Below are 8,136 nucleotides of genomic sequence, written 5' to 3' on the forward strand. Positions count from 1 at the left end.
TGGGCTTCTTTCTCCTAAACTGTGCTACTAGAATATACCTCTATTTTCCCTTCCTTCCAAGTCAGGAGGCCTGGGAAGGACTTTCAGTTAAATAGATGATTTCTAGTCCTCAAGATTATCCTGCTTTTAAAAAAAGAAGCACAGGTAAAATTGTCTAGGCTCTGATGAAGGGTTTTTAACCTAGCATCCAGTAGTGTCAGGCTGTCTATGATTCTATCAAGTGGTTGGCAGCCAATATTTGACATGAAAGAGCATTTTTTTTTGTAAGAAGAGGTCAAGGTTTTCTATAGGTTCTCAAAGACATCTGTATCCCAGAAAAGGTATGTGCATGGGGATGTCCTCTGTTCCTGAGGATATATTAAGCTTCCTTTATGTTCAAGGTGAATTCTGTACATTAAAAACCATGCCTTGTGGGGAAAGAAGAACTCTAAGCAGATCATGTTGGTGAGAGGCCCAGAAATGAGGAAATGATGTTGGAGGAAGAGCATTCAATGTCCAAAATGTTTGTGGCTGTTCTTTCTTGTCCTGAGAGTGATGGACAGTCATTTTTTTTTTCACTCAGGAACAATTGAGGTCTACCATGTTTCAATTGCAAAGTGTTCAGTGGTGACCTCCTAGGACAGTGTGGACAAGCAAAGAAGAGAGTAATTATTTTGTGGATTTTAGAACTACAAGGAAACTTGAAAATCATCTGGCCTAATTCTCTCAAATGACACAAAAAAGGTCTCAAGGGCTTAAGTGACTTGCTCAACAAGCCAGTGGCCATCCATGGCTGAAGTATGGCTACTGACATCCTCCTCTTCCACACCTCCCTTTCTTCAGAAAACCCTGGTAATTATTAGCTTCTGTTATCCCCCAGAGCATAACTAGTTGATTATTTAGAAAAGTGCCCAGAATTGTGGAAATAAATATAGGAAACTATGGAATTTCTCTGGTGTTTGTTTTTAATCAATACGATTGAAACTGCTGGAATTTAGACTATATCTTATTTAACCCATGATTAGAATTCCTAACCTGGTTTAAATAGTTAACAAGTCTAAGATTTTACAAAGTTTGATTTTTTCTCATGTGTCATCTTCCAGTAATTTGCCAAAATGGTGAACACAAAGGGAAGGAGGAGAGGCACCCTCCCAAGGTCTTTTAGGAAGGCTGCCACTGTTCCTTTGACCACATATGTGGATCGACCAGAGGGTGAGATTGTAGACATGAACACAATGGGTACTGTTCAGAAAGGAGTGCCCTGCAAATGCTACCACAGCAAAACTGGAAGACTTCACAGTGCCAGCCAGAATGCTGTTGGCACCGTTGCCAACAAACAGGTTAAGAGCAAGATTCTCCTCAAGAGATTTAATGTGCATATTAAATATCTTAAGTACTCTAGGAGTCCTGGTAGTTTTCTGAAATGCATGAAGAAAAATGGTCAGAAAAATAAGGAAACTGTTATGGTCTGGATATAAAATATCCCCCAAGCAGCTCATGTGTTAAGTAATATAGCAATATTCAGAGGTGAATAGATTGGATCAATCCATTGGATGGAGTAATAATTTGAGGCCACTGACATGGCTGATGGAAGGTGGCACGGAGCCTTGTACCTTGACCTCCCACTCTGGGAATGCAGGCTTCAAGTGGTGATAGGGTGACAAAATGTTCTCACTCCAAAAGTGGAATGTAGTGCCTATGTGGAGCTGGGATGTGGAGTGTGTATGTGTGCCATCTGTAGGGTCTAGATGATAGAGGCCTGTCTTAGATTTCAAGCTGGAGATAAACAAAGGATTGAGTTGTGGTCTGTAATCTTTCTTTCCACAATTGCTGGGTGTCCCTGTGGGTGAAACAGAACAATCATTGCCCTCTCTGCCAGCAGGATGCAGTGGTCCAAGGACTGGGTAAATGGAAGTGGTAGAAGGTTTTCTTACTGTAGTTGTTCACAACCCTGGTGGCTCTTGCTATCAGGGGCCCAGAAAAGGCTAGAACACACCAAGGAATTAATGCTTCAAATAGGAGTGAATGGGTCTGTGGTCCTTTGGGACTCATCAAAGGCATGATTTGGCATTTTGTTAGTTTTAATTTTTGGAAATTTTCTACAATTAAGATGATAATGTTTTAAGTATGATCTTTCCTACCTCCGTGGGATGTATCACACATTATCCAAAGTACATGTATGAAGACACGAATTGGGTGTCAACATACTTTATATAAAAACAGGTATGAAAAATTGTGGTATATATGTGTAATAAGAATTGTCATGCATTCTGCTGTCATTTTTTTTAAATCAATAAAAAAATAAAAGTGCTAAAAAAAAAAAAACAGGTTAAGAGCAAGATCCTCTTAGGAGAAAACTCCAAATAGAATGAAATTTGTAATTTACCTATCTATATACAAGGGGTTGTGGAAACAGTTCCATTCACAGGAAAATGTTTTGCATTTTCATTGTTGATTATTAAAAAGAAATAGAACGTTATAATGATAAATAAAGTGCAGTTTAAACCTCCCTGCAAAAATACTTTTTTTTTTTTTTTGAATGGACGACTGGATGGAAACTGTAGGCAGATGGGACATGGCTGGAGGAAATAGGTCTCTGGGGCAAATCTTTGGGGACTATATTTTGTCCTTGGTCCCTTCCCTCCTCTCTCTTCTTGCTGGCTGCCATGAGCTGAACAGTTTTCTTCTACCACACCCTTCCACCATGATGTTCTGATTTGCCTTGAGTCTAGAGCAATGAGGCTGGCCAACCAAGGGTTAGGGTTTTCTTAAATAGTGAGCTAAAATAAAATCTTCTTCCTCTAAGTAGTTCTGGTCGGGTATTTTGGTCACCGTGAGGAAAAGTTGATCAATACAGAAGCCAAAGAAAAAAGGTACCTGTCTGTGTTTAACTGAAGAACCAGTCTGCTCCCCCCAGAGAAGCCTACTGTGGAAATCAGTGGGAAGAGCTAAGTACTGGAGCCCACCCCTATGAATTCATGGCATAATATGTGCAAAAAATGTTTTAAAATCCTCTGGGCTATTCAAAAGACTCATTTATTCCTAATTATAAAAAATGGGAATATATAGTAAGTGGAAAGTTTAAAAAAAAAGATGAAAAAAAAAAAAACAATAAGCACCCATAACTTCACAATTAAAGGGTAACTTGTATTCATAGCATGGAATATTAACTTCTGATTTTTCTCTTTATGTATATATCTTTCTCTTCCTATAGTGTTTGTTTTTTCTCTGTCTCTCCTGTAAGTATGGATCATATTTTTACCAATAGAAGTTGTATCCTGCTTTTTTAAAATTTACCATCATACCATGAAATGTCTTCCATGTGATTAAACATACTTTAAAAAAACATCTCATCTAATGGTCACTGAGATGTCATTGAATTCCTGTACCTTGACACCAGCTTAATTTAAACTTGACCCTGTGGCTGGACATGTATATCCGTGGATATTCTAAACAGTGCTGTGATGAACATCTCCACCCATAAATCTTTGTTCACACTTCTTATTACTTCCTTGGGGTACATAACTGGAAGCTGAGCTACTCGGGCAAGAGGGTTGACCTTTTCCAAATCTCTTGATATCTACTGTCAAATTCAGAGACATTTTAAATGTGCAGAAAAGGTCAATGGAAAAAGGCTCTCCTTCAACTTCTTTTATGAAACTGAGCTGGTGAACTTGCTGACCCAAACTAGATTTTTTATAACCTTAACATGTCAGAAACTTAATCATTACTAAAAAGGATCCTGTGCTGATGGTAGCTGCTTGATGAGGTGTTTTCTTATTCATTCAGGAATGTAATTATTAGGCATGTGCTGTGTGCTGGTTATGGAGGATAGCTGGGAGAAGCAGACGATGGCAGAGGTGGCGATGATGTACTTGAATGTTAATAGGGACCTTGTGGAAATTGGCTCCCAGACATTGGCTCTGCCTCGAGTGAGGCTTCGGAGGCTGTTAGGATGAATTACTACACATATTTACAACAGTTTATTTCCTTGAGACTTTTCCTATCTTCTCTGAGCTTCCCTCAATTTTGAAGAAGTTATATCTGATCTCTCTTTCCCTTTTTCATATAATTGTCCCTTCCAAAGATCTGCTTGTTGGAAACAGTATGGAAATATTTAGTAAGATGTTTGAAAAAAAAAAAAAAAAAAGAAGAGTGCAGTTGGCCTTGTTTTCCAGAAAAATAAGCCACTTAACCTCTCTCATGCCTCTGCGTATATGAGGGCACTTAGGTGCCAACAGGGAGAATGTTACACTCCTGGGTGTAATAATTGGATCTCCTGCATTCACTTTGTTCCCTACAGTTAAGTCAGGAAGCATCTCATAAATAATTTTTTCCTCCTTTCATGCACCCTGGCCTCCCCCCATTTCCTTTCTCTTCCTGTCTAATGCTACATCTATGACTTGGATGGAAAGGGAGTAATTATGCACATAAACATGACCACTACTAACTAGTGATAAAAATCATCTACAATGTGATAACTGTTGAACAACCAACTGAACTTCTTTTCAAAAATGCCAGGCACAATCTATGTTTGGCAAGGTTTTATGTCTTCTTACTCTTAATGTCTGAGGCTAAAAATACCATGGACAAAAATAGAAAAAGAAAAAAAGCAAAAAAGCAAAAAAAGTTGAACCACAGTTTTTAGAAGTGATTAGACCTCGTTAGCATGCCATCTCAGCACAAAGGCTAATCAAGTGATGTTTGGACAAAACAACCTTGTTCCTTGAGCCTAAGCATCCAGACCAGTCTGTAAAATCCAATATTTGTGGCAGAGAGGTGCAGGATTTTATTTTTGTCTCATATATGTATACTTAATTTGCTTATCTAAAGAGAAAGCAAGCATTGCTTTAATGATTTTATCTTTCTGTGTATTCTTTTGCCACAATCACAATTTTACTGACAACTCAGAAGGCTTTTGCCCTAAAAGTGGATTTTTGTTTGAATAAAGACTAATTTTTCAACATGTAGACAAATATTGGAGTAACTGGTGGAAATAATAAATTACCAGCCGAAAGTGATTTCATTGCTCTTAAAAGCGAAACAGCACTCTTAGGAATTTCAGAGAAATGACTCCATTTTCATATCACTCCCTGTGGTGGCCATTTGATCTCACTCTCGGGTGGACGGGGGTGCAAGTTTATTTTTATTAAGAGAGCACCTCCATATTTTCTCTGGGAAAACAAGCAGAGAAGTGGGTACTGGGGGAAATCAACCCAGATCTCAAAAAGTAATGATTATGTTCTAGTTCTTTTCTTCAAATAAAACTTGTTCGTAGGAGCTGCCTCTAAGGACTATGTTGTTTTTTCTAAGGAGTTTAATGAATGCTCTTTATTTTGAAGGTTTGCACCTTCCGTTTCTCAGATTCCAACTTCATAATCCAATTCCAGTTTGTGGATCTGGTTGGAAAACAGCAGGATGACAGGGGAATTCAGATTTTGAACCATGTCCATCTTTGGGAGAAAGAAAATTACTGGATCCCAAATGGCATTCAGAAGTGGACCTCTGGTGTCAGGCTGTCCTATTTAAACTTGATTAAGGCCATACTAGTTTTGGGTTCCAGGACAGAGACTTAACCACCTTTGGTTAAGCTCTCTCTTGGTGGGGGTCCCAGCTTCTCATTTGTATAAACATCCACCTCATAGGATAATAGAAGGGATTGAATCAGAAAATACATATGAAATGCTGGAACAAAGCAACTGAATGATAATCATTAACTGATACTATGGCACTGCAAACATAAAACTGATAAGTCTTCTTAGTTCAGAGTTGGAAGAATAGCACCCAATAGATGGAACCAATACATTTGCACTCCATGTGTGGCTTTTTCTCTAACCCCATGCACATGTGAAGTGCTTCTCATACACATTACTGCGTTTTCTTCCTCTGGTGCACAGACATTTTCACCATGTTAGGTTAAAAAGTTTATGTTCTCTTTTAAGATGTTTTCCTTTTATCTGCCCAGTGATAATCATTTCCTGTACTCTATCTATGACATCATATTCAAAATATGTTAGTACTTGGTCTTTCTGGCATCAAGCCGATGTGACTGGCCTAGAGATTTTGAAATCAAAACACAGATTTCACAAAATCATACTGAAAGTTAGGTACAAGATGTGTTAACTAAATTATATCAAGCTGGGCATCCCAACGCACAAACCACTCACCACTTGGATCAAATCTAAGTTCTCTTGTATTTTCTGACATTGAAGTCTTTTAGACGGGGCCCGGAGAGCTTAACCAAAGGTGGTTAAGTCACTGTCCTGGAATCCCCCCCAAAAAATTGTTTTTGGTACTGGGGATTGAACCTACAGATCCTCTACCACTGAAATACCCCTCCATCTCTTTTTATATTTTATTTTAAGACAAAGTCTAGTTAAGTTGCTTTGGGCCTCACTAAATTACAGAGATTGACCTTGAATTTGTGATTCTCCTCCCTCAGCCTCCTGAGTAGCTGGGATTATACCACTACACACTTGGCCTGGCACACTAATTTGACTTTCCAAACCTGTAATCTCCTTTATCTGGAGTCTCTAGACTTCATTCCTCTTTGGGTGCTTCCAAGTGCCTGGAATTAAATGTAAACTTTTGCATGTTTGGGCATTTTTTAGGGAAGTCTTGTTGGGTGTCATTAGGTTCAACACACTCATCTTGCTACAAGATCTTTTCTCACAATATTTAATATTTCCTGCTTCCTGAAACCTACCCCGCCTCTGGCCTCCCAATTTGGCTGCATCAGTGTTTTATACCATCATTGTTCTAAAACCACCTCCACAAATTTTGACTTTTCTGCAAAATATCTGAACAATGATTTTTCTTTCAGACCAACTATTCTCTTCACCTAAATATATTTTAAAAGAAAACTAGTGACAGGTAATAAAAGAAAAAGGCTGTGGCCTCAGAGAAAGAATATGTCCAGAGACTGGTAACATCAAAGGAAGGGACTGAGGCTGGGGCTGTAATCTTGTTTTGGGGACCTGATAACAAGAGCCATCAGGAAAGTGGTAGAGATAGACATGGAGAGTCTGACTGACCTGTGGAGCAGGAGAAAACACTCATGTGAGAGAGCAAATGGGCACAGAGTAGGGGTGGAAAAGAAGGGGAGACAGGGTTTCAGACACTAATACAGGTGTTGGGTAGAGGATGGTGCATAGGGTGAGGTTGAAAATCAGGAAGGAGCTTTGGAAGTTGGAAAAAAGAGAGGTTTAAGAGATTATGGTAAATGTGGAAGTTGATTTTTTTGTATAGGTTGCATTTTTTTGGAACAGGGTGTGGAGAGGGACTACAAGATGTCCTAGAACCAGGGCTTGGGAGGCTGGGAGAGACATCTGTAAATGGCCAGGGATAGCACCTGTGTGTGTGTGTGTGTGTGTGTGTGTGTGTCTCATGGGAAAGGAGTATGAAGAGTAATAAATGGGGACCATTCTATTATTGTGGATAGCTCCAGCTTTTCTGTCTGTTCACAGAAATCTGAAGAATCAGCCAAACCCTTGGCAGATATAGACATCAACAAACAGTACTTAAAAACACCACTGTTTGGTTCAGATGACAAAGAGGAACTCAGATACCCTGACAGTCTCTTGGTTCTCAAATGAGCGGGCACATCGAAGTTCCCAGGAGGACTTGTAATAATTGTTGGGCCCTTTTCCCAGAGCTTCTGAATCAGCGGGTCTGGGGACTGGCCTGAGTACTTGCATTTCTTACAGGTCCCTGGTGGTACAGAGGCTGCTGATTGGGAACTACACTTTGAGAACCACTTGGCAAGGCAAACAGTGCACGCTTTTTGGTGATTGATCAAAGTGCTCTTAAGTTCTTTTTGAACAATAAATCACTGCAATTCAAAAATGAGGTAAGTGAAAATGATCTTTCAACTCTAAACTTATAGACTAATATAAAGCATTTTAAATGGGAAATGAAAACATTTAAAATTGCTATTGATTCTCATCAGTGCAGTAGTTCGATAAAGAATCATGATTTCGGTCTCCCTTCTTGGTTTTCTGCTTTAATATGGATTCTTGGTTTTGATTTCTTAGGAGACACTATCATTTCAGATTGGGTCTGTGGTGGCCCCTTTATGACATAAGGACAAACAGAGTGAAAGGGAGATTGTCTCTCTTAGCCTTGAATCCAGTACAGTTTTAGAAGGATGCAGTACCT

General features: G+C 39.1%; 1 pseudogene; it reads left to right on the forward strand.

Moving 5' to 3' along the window:
* Nucleotides 1-1,566: 1,566 nt before the first annotated feature.
* On the forward strand, nt 1,567-7,574 carry LOC107136981 (annotated as a pseudogene).
* The last annotated feature ends 562 nt before the right edge of the window (nt 7,575-8,136 follow it).

Source organism: Marmota marmota, unplaced genomic scaffold (assembly GCF_001458135.2).
Source record: "Marmota marmota marmota unplaced genomic scaffold, marMar, whole genome shotgun sequence".
Lineage (NCBI taxonomy): Eukaryota > Metazoa > Chordata > Mammalia > Rodentia > Sciuridae > Marmota > Marmota marmota.